This window comes from Pinus tabuliformis, chromosome 1_1 (genome assembly GCF_031772625.1).
Source record: "Pinus tabuliformis cultivar Carrire ecotype Pingquan chromosome 1_1, CPIR1, whole genome shotgun sequence".
Taxonomy (NCBI): Eukaryota; Viridiplantae; Streptophyta; class Pinopsida; order Pinales; family Pinaceae; genus Pinus; species Pinus tabuliformis.
Window position 1 is genome coordinate 870,039,762 of NC_142297.1, and position 17,292 is coordinate 870,057,053.

The following is a 17,292-nucleotide window of genomic DNA, read 5'->3' on the forward strand; positions in this document are numbered from 1 at the left end:
TTTTGCCGAAATTCCAACCACTTTTGACCGTCTAAACAATTCCTCTACCTCACTGGACAACTCCCAAAAAAACCAAAAGTTTAAAGGCAGCGCCTAACCAACCATATATAGCGTATTCAATGCACCCGGAGATGCACGGGACATAGCCCGTTAACATGCAAATTACCTTTTTTTATTTAGTGACGAGTTTTCAAATTCGTGTGTTAACGGATTATGTCCCGTGCATCTCCGGATGCATTGAATACGCTATATATGGCTGGTTAGGCGCTGCCGTGCTATTCATGCTGTCAGTGTACCGGCCCTCGTGAAAGTGACGCTCTCTGATTCAGTAGTACTGCCATTGGTGGAAGACCTATGGTCGAATGCTCGGATCGAGTTCGAAGAGGAGGCTCCAGCAGATAAACTCACAGAGGTAAATCAAGATTTTTCACAAATGGGTGTAAAAAAGGTAGATTGCATCGAAAGCAAATTGGTACGGGATCTATGAAGTAGAGCACAAGTTTCTTAGTTAATTATCTGCGAAGACCAACCCTCTGTCCCCGTGTCCCCAAAGGGGTGGTCTGATCTGAAAATGTATTGGGGAAATAAGGCCGCAAGTGATGAAATGGATCGGAGAGACGAAGGCTTACGCCAAGAAATTGAACAAGCCCTCTGATGCCGATTGAGCAGAGACTGGTGATATGAGGTTTTGTGGAAAATGGATGGGAGAGACAAGGGTTTAGGCCGAGAAATTGAATAAGCCCTCTGCTGCCGATTGAGCAGAGAGTGCGGATATGAGGTTTATTTTCTTTATAAATTAGCATTGCTCTGTATCTGGAGGGAAAACGGGACCGATATTTGGTTAAGTACATCAATCGCTTCTGCTTAGTTTTCGAGCATAGTTCTTTAACTGCATTACTCATCCGATGGGGTCGCAACATCTCTGAAATTTGGGTATAAATTCATTGAAAGAACTTGACAGCCTGTATTTCGTATCGTTGATTTACTACTGATAGCTAGACCCTCGTTGCTGATTCTGTGCCCGTGTTCACATTATTCTTTTCTTGTCAATTAAAGCATTGGGCAAGAGGATTTCGGTATCGGTTGCGAGGCAAAACAAATCATGCTCCTGCTGAGAAATTCAATGATCAAGACTTCAGTAACAGCATGTTTTGTTTTCCCTCCGCAATTGATACTCAAAAGTCCTGCCGAGGAGCACCAGCAAGGATTCATTGGCAAGACGCTGAGGCATAGCAGAGCACCGCATCGAGTTTTCTCCATTTTCATTCAATACATTTTAGGTTTTCCCCGTTTCCATTTTTTTCCTATTTGTTGAGCGATATAGATAGGGTTTTACCTTGTGTAGCTGCACAGAGTACGAAAGCCGCACCAGGGCAGGTATTATGGGAAATCGTGAAGCAGAACAACTCTTTTCTTGTGAAGCCGAACTGCTACAGGAGCACCAAGATCTTTTCTTGTGCAGCTGAACAGCTACAGGAGCACGAAGATCCAGTTCAGCGAAGACACCTATAATCTCTGCAACTTGCATTCATATTTTCAGGTATCTTTTACCTTCTGTTGAAGTTTGTTGGTATTTTTTGAACTGCTTATTTGCATATTACGGTCAGTTTTTTTTGAAGTCCCAACAGAGACAAGAAGAAAGCATGTAGATGCATTGAAATGGAGATTACAGACACCAAGGGAAGAACTGCGTGCCTTGGACCTTGATTCTCCATAAGCTTATAAGGTTATTTTCCGTGCAGAAATTTATATTTAGCTGCAATTTTTCAATAAAATGCAAAATTCTTGCACTTTTTGTTCATAGAGGTGCTTGTTATGACCTGTAATGCTGAATAAAGGTATAGAGAACTCTAGCAATGTTGCGATTTTCCTCTGTTTTCTGTGTTTTAGGGATCGATTCCATCAACTCATGATTTGATCTTTGGCAGGCTAACCATATAACTCCTCTTCTTTCTCCTTCTTCTTTGGCAGGCTAGCCATATGTCTGTTTCTTCCTCCTGTCTGAAAGAAGTGCTAGTTGGTAAAATACTATAGGACAAGTAATGTCACCTGAAGTGTGCTGAGCCCTGGGTGGAGGAAGGTTCCGAAGATGAAAAGCAAGGAACCCTGGAGGTAAATTACCTTTCCTTTAATCCACCTTACATACAAACCAAATGCTCCATTTGGGGACTGGAAGTCCAGAGAAGTTGATCCCTTCATTGGGTTTCTCTGTAACTGGGAACAGCTAGTTGATCCCTTCATTGGGTTTCTCTGTAACTGGGAACAGCTAGTTGATCCCTTCATTGGGTTTCTCTGTAACTGGGAACAGCTATGACACACATAAGTGAAAGCAATGTGCAAGAGTATGTATGAAATTATTTCCCAGAAATTTGTTTGAATTACCTGATTATTCTTTTGTCTCAAAGTTCAAAATAAAATATTTTCGTTGTAACATTTCGAAAAAACATTTACATGGTAAAGTTTGAAATAAACTTCTTTCATTGTAACATCAAAAAAAAAAAGCATTTCCTCAGCATCATTCAATACCATACAAATGATATTCAAAGACTTATATTCTGGTTTTGCTTTTCACAAATAATTGCTCTTGATTCATTCCTATGCCCCCTTACTCTATATTTTTACCTTCTCCAGTAATTCAGGTAAACATTGTAGACTCCATATACTTTGACTGGTACACAAGTTTGCAGAAGCTATATATTATTATTTGCGGTTAGTGCCCATAATGGGTAGTGACCAAATTCTGAAATTTATTGGAATTATGGCGTTTTATTAATTTTATTATTTGTAATATGAATCATAAAACTTTCTTATTGCTAACAATTTCTTATTTTAATTTAAGGTGTTAACATTTTATTTTTATTTTAATGAAAGTCTAGATTGTTTGTAAAAGGAATATGTTCCGCATATGTTTAGTCTTAATGTTTATCAATAGCAATAGTGTATTAAAGAGCTTGTTAATTTGCATTTACTTTTAATAAATTAAAAAAAATTAGATTCGTGCCACTGCTCCTCGCCCACCAATTTCTTAGAGATTTGAGATTATTCCAATTCTAATAAGTTTCTCCTTGATAAGTTTCTCAAACAAAAATCTGACTTGGGAGTCCTTGCGAAAGCGCTCTTGGCATGGGCCTAGTAGATGCGCCCTCTGCAAGAAGGACGAGGAAACCAATTTTCACCTGTTCTTCAAATGTCCTGTTTCTCAACTGTTCTTCTCTTTCCCGCACCTTTGTTTCATCTCTGTTGAGGCAGCTTTTGCATGGTGGGGAAGACAGTCTGCCTCCCTTCGTCCTATCCTTCCCATCGCTCTATGGAGCCTCTAGAAATGGAGGAACAAATTTTTTTTTGAAGACTCATCCCTTTCCTCCATTTATGTCCTGTCTCTCTTCTCCGCTCTCTTTTCTCCTGCCCGCTGATGCTGTTTCGTTGTGGGATTTTTGTCCATATCATGGCTGCCTTTACTTGCAGCCCCTTTTGGTTCCCCTCCCTTCATCCTCAGATGCTATACATTCTGATTATCAGCTCTCTCTCAGGCGATCCATGCTACAAATGATCATCCATCGCTCTTTTTAGATCTATCATGTCTTTTTTGTATATATTCCCTCAATATAATATAAAGCTTTTTCTTCTGAAAAAAAGTTTCTCATTATTATTTATATCATTAATTTAAATAAGCAAATGGTTCATTGTTTTTAATAAATTTAAATAATTATATTCATGCCCAGTGGCTCCCCACCCACCAATTTCTTAGGGATTTGAGATTATTCCCGTTCTGATAAGTTCCTCATTATTATTTATAACATTCATCTATAATTCTTCTTTTTTCTCAAGCTAAAGTTGACCCATAACTTTTTTATATATGGTTAATTTGGTAAATTTGTGCATTAGTAAGACATTCTTAGTGTTGCAATAATTTTTTTTGGTTATATTTATGAAGCCTTCTACTATATCAACCACATTAATATTTTTTTATAATGGTTATTCTAATTTGTAATATGAATCATAAAAACATATATACAATCATCTGTATTTGTTCGGAGCATTAAGCTTCATTCAAGTTTTTTCCATTAAATTTCAGATGGAAGTTGTGAAACACATTCTTGTTGGAAGGGAGGATTACCCTGTTGTAATTAATTTATCGTTGAGTTATAATGAAATTAACTTTAGTAAATTAAATGTGATTTAAGATTTGGAAACTTTGGATGGTCACCTATAAAGGATGATTCACACTTTATTATTGTGTACATAAATTAGGACTTATTGTTATTTTGTGAAAGATATTTTATAAAAGAAATATAAATTTATGGTTGTGAGAGGAAATGAATATGATTTTAAATTTTATTAAAAATATTTCAAGAAGAAAATTTATGTTTAGGGATATTTGTAAAAATTATATATATATATATATATATATATATATATATATATATAAATTAAATTAAATTAAATTAAGGAAAGGAAATAGATTAAAATTTAGTTATTATTATTATTGTTGTTGTTGTTGTTTCTTAATATAGAAATTCATATAATTGGGGTTGTTTTAAATGTTTTTTTATCATGGAAATATTTTTAAGGTTATAGTAGAAGAACTTCACCTAAATGATATATATGCAGACTTTTTTATTTTTATAAGTGGCATTAAAAAGATAAATGAAAAATAATTATACTATGTACACATAATATATTTGGGAAGAGTGAGCTCACTAATTGTGAAATAAATTATATTAGGTATAGATATTATATGTGAGAAGGTTTAATATTAGTCAATTAGATTTAGTATTTAAATAATTGTTTATGGGGATGGTAAGTCCTCAATTTTATATTTGTTTTGACATGCCTCCTATATAGAAAATAGCATACATTTTTTGAAATATTAAACCAATTGAAAATAGTCATTTTGAAACTTGTATATTTTTATGTTAGTTTAAAATTAACTAATTTTGTAAAGTTTTAAAAAATAGGAATTAAAATTCTATAATATATAAAAATAATGTAATTTTTTTGAAATAAAGCAATAGATGCTTAATTTTGTATAAACCAAATTAAACATATTGAATGAAAGATTATATATTATATATATTATTTGAGATAAGTCAATATATGTCTCATTTTATATATACATTGGGCATATGAAATTAAAACTAATACCTTTTTTTGAGATGCAACTATATATATATATATATATATATAATCTTGTCATACAAAATTGGATATATGAAATTAAGTGTTTCAAATGATAATCATGGAATACATGCAATTTTGATTTTTACTATTTCAAATTCTATAATTTTAAACTAAGGAATTTGGCATGCTCATGTGTATTTACAAAGCTTGAATTCAATGGACTTGATCATCTCCTCGTTAGAAAAGAAGATGACATTGTTGGTCTTCATAGTAGAGATGCCATGAGGGACATATTGGATGATTGTTTCTTGACTAACCTTTTTGTGGTTAGGAAACTATGCATGAATTTCTATGAGAGAAAAGTGGGATGGGAAAATGAGCAACTATGGTGTACATGAATGCTTTCTCAATAGTCCTGGAAACAAAAGCTTACTATTAAACTTCAACTTAACACAATTTATATATCTATATTCTATAGACATTTAGATAGAAACCTCTATCATAAAAATATAATGGTTAGAGATAGTTCAGAACAAAAATATCATGATATTTATATCTCATAAAAGAGTTTTGAGATAGAATAATTTAAGTCTCATTTTGTCTATACAAAATTGGATTTAAAAATGTGTTGTGGACACAACAAATACATCAAAAGAGGGGCAAATACCATTTGTTGATGTACATCCCCCTATTTACCCTTAGAATGCCCGCTATGCCAAATATTTTGAGTTCTTTTATGTCCAAGCTACTATTCTTGTATGCATGTATACGCCAAAAAACATACAGAATTTGACATCATGAGTAGATTAACATGTTAGGTATCTCAAAGAGGAATGTCATCACCCAACCTTGATTCCCCCTTTTGTGGGAACACTGTTACATTGAGATAAGGTAAATTTTGTGTCGCTATACTAATGTCATCATTGGAGAAAGATGGATTTGAGGTTCACATATCAATAGCAAACTGAAGGCCTTCAGTTTGCTAACGGATATTAGAGAGCTCATCATCATTTATGTGCATTAAGGTTCTATGTTCAACTAATAGGTCTATAACAATGGTCAAACTGGATGCCAATTGATTATGTCACAATGAGAAAATTTCTTCCTAAAGCTGATTAATTTTCTCCATTAACTATTTAAATTCCACATTGGAGGGTCATGGCATAATGTTGACAACTTTGCACCCATTGGTTTTGAACAAAGGCATATAATTGATCTATGCCGATAGGAAAATCCCAACAAAATTTTGAGCAATGATGTGAGTTAACTAGCATTGTTGGGTGCTTGAACTGCCAATTAGGTCGGAGGCCCTGCCACTCTTGAGGAGATTAAAGAGTTTTTAAAACAATTAGGCAAAGATAAAAGTCTTGGCCCTAATGGCTAGACAATTGAACTATTCCTTTCTTTCTTTAACATTATGGGTGTCGACCTTCTCTTAGCGGTGGATGAATCTAGAGAAAGAGGGAAAGTCTCAACAACCATCAACGCTACTTATATTTTTTCGATTCCAAAATGTTCAAAGCGAAAAACCTTCCTTGACTTTAGGTTGATCTCCCTGTGTAATCTGGTGTATAAATTAATTACAAAGGTCATTGCTAACATGATCAAGCGTCCACTAGTTGAGAAGATGTCTCCAAACCAATTTGTGTTTCTTGCAGATACACAAATCCATGATGCCATAGGCATTGCACACGAAGCCATTCATTCTATTAAAGCAAAAAATCAAAATGCCCTTGTGTTGAAGATGGACCTTAACAAATCATTTGATAGAATTAATTGGTCCTTTCTTAGGCTTGTTCTTCTCCAAATTTGGCTGGGCTTGGATGCTACAAACTAGATCATGGGTTGCGTGACTTCAACGAATTTCTCCATTTTAATTAATGACCCCCCCCCTCCCAAATTTCACTAGCACTAGAGGTCTTAGACAGGGATGTCCACTGTCACCTCTATTATTTTCACTAGTGATGGAAGGATTAAGTCTATTATTATTGAAGGAGAAACAAGCTGATAATTTAAAAGGTGTCAAAATAACACAGGATTTTCCTCACACACCTTCTATTTGTGGTTGACGTTATGCTTCTAGGAATGGGAACTGTAAAGTAATGGCAAGCCTTTCATAGAGCCATAAATCTTTTCTGTAGTGCATCTAGAATGGAAATCAACCTGAACAAATCTTCTTTCCACCAATTCTCTGTCAGCTAGGACACGCTCTCGGATATACATTCTTTTTTTCCCTTACAGACTCCCTCATTGGAAAATGGTATCAAATATCCCAGCTATTTTCTAAAGCCAAATGACTACCATAAAGAGGACTGGAAGTGGCTGATAAGAAGAGTGGAGCAGAAAATAAACTTATTGTGCTATAATTGGTTGTCCCCAAGAGGCAGAAAACTTTTGGTCAAATCTGTGTTAGAAAGTATTCCAGTTCACTGGCTATCTTTAGCAAAGATTCCCATTGCCATCCTTACATCCATTAGACAATTAATGTTCAGTTTTTTGTGGATTGAGAAAAATAGCAAAGAAGGTTTTAATCTGGCAAGTTGGACCTCTCTATCAATCCCAAAAAGTCTTGGAGGTTAGAGGGTCAAAAATCTAAGCTGGTTTGCAAAAGCCTTGGCACTGAAAAACCCGTGGAGAGGCCTATTTAGTGAAGGTCTTTGAAGTCTAGTTTTAAAAGAAAATATTTAAATAGGCAGTTAGTGGTTGATTGGCTTTGAAAACGAGCATGAAAATCTGTTAAAAGAGGCTTTGTTGTTTGGAAAGCCCTCATGGCTTCCTTTCCCACTTTCTTCAACTGGTTATCATGGAATGTAGGGCATGGAAAACAAATTGTTCTTGGAAAAGATCCCTTCACAGGGGGAGATGGTGTCTACAAACCATCCCCCGATTTGATTCAAATCTTACACTCCAAAGGGCTTTTCTACCTATCCAATATTAAAATAATGCATCCTCACCGACCTCCTCAAGTTATTGGATGACCTCAACTAAGCTCAGATTGGTGGGTCCTTTGGCTTTGGAATGGAACTCTTTCATAAATGTGATGAATCTTAATGGAGTGAGACTTAGCAATACAAAAGATAAGTTGGTCTTACAAGTTTACATTTTAAGAAGACCCACAGAGCATTAAGAAGATCTATTTTCAGCACTTCAAGACAAGTTTGATTTAACAGTCATATACCCTCAATCTTCCTCTTGTTTATGATCTATAGGCCATATCTTCTATGATTAGCGTTTTTGGCAATTTCGTTGTTTCTATCACAATGCTGATAGTTTTATGAGAAATATTAGATATCTACCTTATTTGACTATCAATAATGCATAATTATAACAACAAGACATGTTGATAGTTGTTCTATGTCAATTAATGTTTTTTTGCGAAGATAAAAAGTTGTTTATAGTGTAAATATTTTAAAAATCAATCCTAAAGTTGCTACAACATACATTTTTTTTTTATTCTATAGAATAACAAAAAAATATCTTTTTGAATGAAAACAAACTTGACCTATTGAACCAAAATGATTAACTAGGTCCTCTGCTCCATGATTCACTGCTCTGATTGCAATGGTTTCCTAGAGGCCAAAATCCTCAAGACACCAACATTGCATCCATAGTAGTCTACAACTCCCAACATGAGAAGTGAATAACAAAGAATATGTCTTTTTTTCTGAGCCCTTCCTTATTAATTATAAACTACAAAGCATACCAAAATAGACATAGAGATAACAACCCAAGGATTGTTCGTTTGTTCCAAACAAAAGTTTATTAATTTAGACCATTGAATTGATGGAACCTGAAGTAAATGTGAATTTCACCCCATATCTCAATAAGATGAACCCAACAAGCTGCCTCAAACCTTTATGCTATAGACTTGCATATGACAACATAGTATGGCATAAACCTCTATATTCCATACTTGGAAATAGAAAAAAGCAAGGAATTCCCAAACAGGAAGAGGTAGATTGATGATTCTTACCAAATCAACACTGAGTTGGCTTACCATTTTGATGAAGACCACAAATAGAAAATTTTCTCCTAAATGTCTGGGTAAATTTTGCTAGGGTCACATCCCTGATATAACTCTTGCTCCCTTGTCTGCCTTCATGATATCTATCATTACGTTGCCCCTCATAATGATGTTCTTAGCCTGCTAATTTGGTACAAACTAGATTTGCATGCACTATGATTGAGCTTAACACTAGGCTTACCTTCAACACCATAGATGGCATGAACTCTATAACATCATATACCACCATATCCAAGAGTGAAGCCGAATACCACCTACAAAACAACAAGGAGCCATAACCTCCACACTCCCTTTCGTACATAACCAAATGCGGGAGTGGTCGTATTTGACCCTCCCCTCCCTTAATGCCTTGAACTTTGCATGCTCTTGAATACTTATGGATGCCACTTGGCACCACCAACCATTTTTATAATCAACCATATCCTTGTTATCCATACTTATGGAATAGGGGAAAATGAGGAATTTCTCATTAATAGAAGTTCTCCAAGGGCTAATGAAACTTCTGCGTTAGTCAAAGAATCCACTTGTTGATTGTGCTATCTTAGGACATGATGCAATTCATATTTTTACAAATTTTTTAGGAGCCCCATTATCTTTTTCACAATAGCTTTCAAATGCATGAACTCTTTTGGAAGTGTTTTCTTAATCAAACTTTGAATAATGATACTAAAATCCCCAATGATTGAAAGGTTTGGTAACTTATGCATTTTAGCTAGCATGAAACCTTAGAGAAGAGCATATGCTTCAACTTGTTTGTTGGGCCTCTTTCTTAGACCATATACCATAATTTATTTAAATCATAGATTACATTTACAATGACAATCTCAAGGCAAAACAAGTGGCTAAGTGCATTTAAGCCAAAAAGACTAGTATTAACATTCCCAAACTTGCATGTACCATTGGACATTTCATTCATGATGGTAAAGTAGGTTACTAAATTCCATGAATTTAATTTCAACAATAGAGGTGAAGTTACTATAGAAGTTGGCCTGGTTTCCTTGTTCATAACTGTGTTGGGCAAAAGGAGGTTCAATGTTTATGTGGTCCATCTTGTTCATATTGGACTAAGGCTCCCCAATACTCTGCTAGAACTTTCTCGTGTAGTCAACTTGGGTATATTAGAGTGTTGTGTGCTATGAGTTTGGATCATTCTTGCTTCAAGTTTAAACCTTCACAAATTTTGGAAGATTTGGAATATTGTTGAGCAATATCCATCTTGATATTGCTTTTTGTGTGAAGCTTTAGTTATGTGTTGAGTTTTGAGGTGACAAAATGGACTTTTTGATGATAATTAGGGAGATATCTCCCATATACAAAATATAGTGACAAGATAATAAGAAGCATAGAATTTTAGACAAGTAGAGTTATTATCCTTGTCGCGGCAGTGGATAAACACGATCGATATTGCGTTGACTGGTAATTAGTTTCAGGGTTGACAGAAATCAAAGAATTATTCCTAAAGTAAACAATAGGAAAATATTTAAGTTATTTTTTAAAAATGTTTTATAGTATTTGTCGTGGATTTCATTGCCTGTGAGCTTATTTCTCTTATTATGTAATCATTACTTGTTTGTATTCTCCTCCTCAGGCAGTAGACTGCTGTACAATACAACCTGCACTTAGATTCGTGGAAGTTATGAAATATTTTCCTGATTTTTGATGTCGCTTGAGGCACACAACTATGGTTAAATGTGAACTGATTTTCTGAGCGAGTTTTTTAATATATATTTTAATATTATTCTTTTTGGTATCTAACATTCAAGGATTGTATGATTTGCTCATGGATTGACTAGATTGAAGTATTGACACATGTTTTTATCTTTGAATATTATGATATGGGTCTTTCTGAAGTTTTGAAGAGCTACGAAATTTGAGGTCGAAATTTGCAGATCTATACGCTGGCTCTCGAGAAAAGAACTTATACACACGAGTTCGTCTCTTCAAAGTAGCGTATACAAAGTAAGGGTTTCTATTCATAAATGATTGGTCAAACTGATCAGTGCTGCTGCTTCTCTACTATCTGTCAATGATGTCCTCATGATTGATCTGGGTTAAATGATAATGTCTGAAGTAGAAATGATTGAACGATGAAGTTGAATGTAGTTATGGATTGATTGAAGAATGTTAAGATTACTTGCTGATTGTGATTGAAGACAGAGACAATTGTGTGATTGGTTCAGAGTGTTGCAGTAGATCTGAGTATGACCCAGTGTTCTTTTCAGAATTGCAATAGTCGAGTTTTCAGTTTTTAGTATTTTAAGATCTGTATGCGGGTTGCTCTACAGAAAAGATCGTATGCACACGGGTTGCCTTAAGTGAAGTAGCGTATACATTTTTGCATTTGAATGATCAAGACTGCAGTTGATTCTGTGTGTTGATGCAATGTTCTAGGTTCAGTTTTGTGTACTGGTTACAATGATCTGAGTATTCTAGTTGATTGGTTGAGTTTTGATTAAGTGTCAGATATTTATGATTGGGTTTTAGTGATTGGTTAAGAGATTGATGATTGGGTTTCAGTGAATGGTTGATTCAGTTGTGTCGGAGATTGATGATTGGGTTTTAGTGGTTGATGATTGGGTTTTAGTGATTGATTGATTCAGTTGTGGTAGAGATTGATGACTATGTTATAGTGATGAGTTATAGTTTGATTACTAATATTGAGCCTAAGTGTTGATAATGGGTCTAGTCTAAAATTTAATGAAATGTGACCTACAAGTTATGGCGTGTTGAAGCAGGTGATCCCATGTGAAAATTCATGAAACATGGTCCATAGATGTTGCTGAGGGTTGGAGACTTCAGTGAGGAAGTCAAAGCTTCCTGCCAATAGTAGTTGGTGATCAGATCAGGGGGTTGGAGCTCCCTTCCAGTAGCAGTTGGAGAATGAGTGAAGGTTGTAGCCTTCTACAAGCTGGTGCCTACGTACTGGTACAAGTTTATGCCAATACAAGAACCAGGGGGTTAGAGCTCCCTTCCAGTAGGAGCTGGAGAACAAACAAAGGTTGTAGCCTTTTGCAGGTGGGTGCTTGTGTACTGGTATAATTCTGCACCAGTACACGATTCTAAAAATCATTTTCTTTATATTAAAAGAAGACAAAGACAACAACAATAGGTGGTTTTTTCCCGCATTGGGTTTCCACCTTAAATCCTGGTGTTCATGTGTGATGGCTTATTTTTTTCTTACAACACATGATTACTATTTATCTAATGTTTAATCAGGTATTTATGCACTAGATGAAGACAAACATATGATGAATTAACTGAAACATAAGTCTATTGGATGTATGCTAGTTGTCTTAAGAACAGTCGCGTACACACGCAGGTTCCTTTTAGTAAAGTTGCGCATAGAAATTTCAATATGACATGAAAAAATTATTGATTTAAAAACACTGATTCATCACCCCCCCCCCCCCTCCTCTCTCATTATTTTCCAAACAATTGGTATCAGAGGAGGTCCTTTGGTAGAATCTTGATCACTTGAAGGAGACCCGTTGAGACAAGGAGAAAGAAGCAAAAGATGAAAGAAACTCAAAAGAAGAAGACATCTCAAATAAAAAGTGGCAACGTTAGAGACGATTGGCTATTAGGTGGAAGCAAATATTTAGATTCAGAATCACCTCAGAATGAAGATGAACACGCAAAATAATCATCAGGTACTGACTTTTGGTCCTTTGGTGATACCTTTCTCTGTTCATGCAATATTGAAGATAATGAATGTGAGTGAAACAGCTGAGTTTTCTCTTATGGTGAAAGTGAAAGAAATCTAATTGAAGTAGAAGTTAAAAGGCTCAAAGATAAAATTAGAGATCAACGAGATCTATTTGGTAAAATGGAATGTACCTACAAAGAAGAGGTTACTAGGTTAAAAACTCAATTAGAGGAAGGAAACAAATAAGGAAGCAGTACAAGGAAAATGAAGATCAATGTCAAAGACCGCAGGATGAAGTGACATCATTGAGAAATCAAGCGAATGAAAATGACACAACAACCAATGAACTTGAAGAAAAAACCAGTTACTGTGAAGGTCTTGAAGCTGGGGTTGTGTCTCTAAAAGAAGATCTTGAAAAATCAAATAAGCAGAATGAGGAACCACTTTAAGCATTTGGAGAACAACAAAATGAGATTCTCAAATTAAAACAACGAGTGGAAGAAGAAAAGTTTAAGAAATCATGAAGAAGCAATGTCTAGAAAAGGAAAAGCAATATCAGGTTGAGGTAAATATCCTAAAAGGCAAATTAGAAGAAAAGGATAAAATTTTACGATTCAAGATAGTACTAAGATTTTGGATAATCTTCTTACTATTCAAAGGTCTCCTACCATCAAATCTTGTCTTGGTTTTCATGAAACTATTAAAGGTGAATCTAGCTCACAAACTAAGGCAAGGAATTCTAATGCAAAATCTGAAATGCTCAACAAGGAGAATAGAAGTCAACCCCATCAACAACCAAGGAAAGAAAGTCTTCAAAGAAAATCATTTACTCTTAACTATAGAAGTGCTAATCGATTCTTTCATCTGATCAATAATGTTGAATGTTTCATATGTCATAATTTTGGACATCTTGCAGCCAGGTGTAGAAGTAGGATGTTTCAAGCTAATAACCGTCTCACAGAAAGATCATCAACTTCCACGTATTTTAAGGGATATTTTTTTTTTGCAATGTGTTTGCTCACAAAGCCATTGATTTCTATAGAAGGAATATGAAACATATAAGATGTTATGCTTGTAACAAGTTTGGGAATGTTGCAAAAGAATACAGGAACAAGTCTATTGATCGTCGTAGAAAATATGGTAAGCAACCAAATAAGAACATTGATATTAGAAAATATGAAAAAGATGAATCTACCAAAAATAAAGAAAAGGAAGATTAGATAAGGTGTGGTCTTGATCTCTGCTCATTCGAAGACGAATATGATCACATGACTGGAGACAAGAGTAAAATGGAGTCTCTGATGAAGAACCATCATGGTAATGGTATTCTTGGATCTGATGTTTCAGCAAAAGTTATAGGACCAGGTACAATCAGAACAGACTTAGGGGGAACTAAAAGTATGACATTTCAGTATTCCACCTTCCATATGTGGATCTTATGAAGTATAGTTGCGTATATACGCGAGTTCGAAACTACACAGTCACGTATATGTTGGTTTGATGAAGAAACAATGGGACAAACTCAGGAAAAGGTTTTAATATGGTCCAATCAATTATCAAATGTCTTTTATGTTTTAATGGTTGATGATTACAGTTTGTTGATACTATTTAGAAGTGCTTTTGGCCCTCATAATTTTTTGATGACTTGATGTATAACTAGTTGATGATGATGCCTTGATGATTCTTACTGATATATGCAAAGATCAGATCTGAGAGTGAACAATTGGCACAAGTTCGGGGGGAGCATTTGATATGCTTCTAATAATGCATTGTTGACATTATGATTGCTTAGAAGTCACTGCTATGTAATGATGCTTATCAATGATGATGATGCTTATGTTGTTGAAGTGTTTAAATGATGCATCATGTTATGCTGCAGTCATGGGTTACCTATGATGAAATGACATGTGATACTTATATTTCTTGAGCCACAGTTGTTTTGATGCTTTTGATTAGATTTATGGATGATTCAGGTGATTCTTTTCATGATGCATATAGTACATATGTTATGTTTCTTACATGGTGATATTCATAAGTTCAAGGAGAAGAACGAGTACGCAACTTAACTATTTGATGATGATAAGTGTCACTCATTTCTTTATGATGTTGTCATCATGCCTTCAAAGTTGCATAAATTTCATATGGTGCAGTTATGGATAAGGATTGTTGCTTTTGATGGTATCAAGAAATTTTGAAAAATGACTATGAGCTCATGGTTTGCTTTTCTCATTGATGAGAAGCTAGATACATATTGCTATCTCTATGCTGGATACATGGATGATTACTTAAATTGCACATTGGTAAATGATGTTGGTATAAAAGATCTTCTTATGAAGAAAATTGGCCAAGAGAATGGTGTTATTGCAGGTTTCATGAAGACATAGCTATTTGAAGACATGGCTATTTGGAGACATGGCTTACTTAGTCACATAATGATGATGACTTCTTACTTTATGATGATAGGTTTGGTTCTCACATATGTTGATTATCATGGTTGATGCTTATCAGATGTGGGATGTTGGAAAACTCCCTAGTGATGATACATGGTTGATATATTGAGGATTGTTGTGAAAATATCATGCAGTTCTTGCTACGATGATGATGTTATGGTCATGGATGATGACTATGGTGTTTTCACATATATATGATATGATGTGAATGGTTTTGTATCATTGCTTGGAAATATGGCATATGCTTAGTTGATTCATGGAAGGCTATGTCAAGGGTTTTTCTACTAAGGAAAGGGAGAAAGTCGATATTGATAAGATCAAGAAGATCATTTGATATCTATATGTGGCATACTTAGTCACAGGTTGATGATATTAAAGTTACATTGTCTTATCTTGCGAATTGATGATTATACAGGTTGTTGTTCTTGATGCTACTGACAAATGCTTATGGTATAGATCATATATGGTGTATGATAGTTGTCAATAAATATCATGATCTTGTTTAGGTCTTTGGTCTTTGTTATAAATGTCATGTATATCATTTGATGTAAAGGTCATGTAAATACCTATGATATAATAATCGTCATATTTAGTAATGAATGGACTTTTAAGATCATGTCAAATATGTAATCCCACTTGGTTGGGTGGTTGAGTCAAATATGTATCCCCACTTGGTTGGGTGATTAATGTAAGTTTTTGGTGATAGGACAAGTTCTATTAGTCATACAATCATGTACTTCATTGTACATCCATCAGAGATTTCGGCATGTGCTCAGGGGGAGCATGGTCAATATTCATATTCAACAGTACATATATGGAAGTCTTCATTCAACATTGGACAACCCTTTGCCCTTGATGTCAAAGGGGGAGAGTAGCTTGATGTTATTTACAGGTTGTGGTGACCGAACACCAAAGTGGTTGCCATCAAGTCCAAAGGGGGAGATTGTTGGCATTATGATGCATTTGTTGTCCTTAATGACAACTCACTTGTAACATAACAAGTGTATGGAAACTAGATGAATCCATAGGTCAGTTCAGAGGAGACAAAATGATGGAGCAAAATACTAGAATGATGGGTCAAAGGTTTACAGATCAGAATCAGAAGTTTTATATGGTGAGATTGTTGGCATTATGAATTAGGTGTTGTCCTTGATGACAACATATTTGATGAAATATAATCCCACTTGATAGGTTGTCTCTTGATGAAAATCTTCTTGTTAAAGGTATAAATAGGATGTGTTTACAGATGTGACAGAATGCATGTCAATTCAAAGGAATGATAAAGTTGGAAGTTTAAGAACTATATGCGGGTTTTGTTAAGCCAAGTCGCATATGCACATGAGTTCAGTGAATAAAAATAACGTATTGTTTTTGTACCATGGTATTCTAAATACCAGGGGTCCTTACCATGGTATTGGCCCATAGTAATGAGCGCGATAAAGAATATTGATCCCATCAAAGAATACCATTGGCATAACTATGGTTTTGACCCGTGGTATTGAAAAAGGCTAAAACTATATAAGTAGGTGAAGATCAAAGTGTGTGTGTGTGTGTGAAAGTGATGGAAATATTATGAAGAGTTAGATCAGAAGAAAAATGCATGTTATGGGTTTTTGATGCTTTGATTGATCTAAACTAAGTATGCACCTGAGAGTTTGAAGATGGATGAGATCCAATGGATCTAAAATAATTATGCACTAATGAATACAATGATAGATCAAGATCATGAGACCTGAAATAACTTTTCATTGTATGATCTTCTCATGGATTGACTAGATCGAAGTACTAACGCATGTTTTTATCTCTGAATATCATGATCTAGGTCTTTCTGAAGTTCTCAAAATTGCTACGAAATTTTAGGTCAAAATTTGCAGATCTATACGCTGGTTGGTCTCGGGAAAAGAGTATATACACGTGTGTTCGCCTCTTCAAAGTAGCGTATACAAAGTAAGGGTTTTTGTTCATAAATGACTGATCAACCTGATTAGTGTTGTTGCTTCTCTTCTATCTGTCAATGATGTCCTCATGATTGATCTGGGTTAAATGATAAT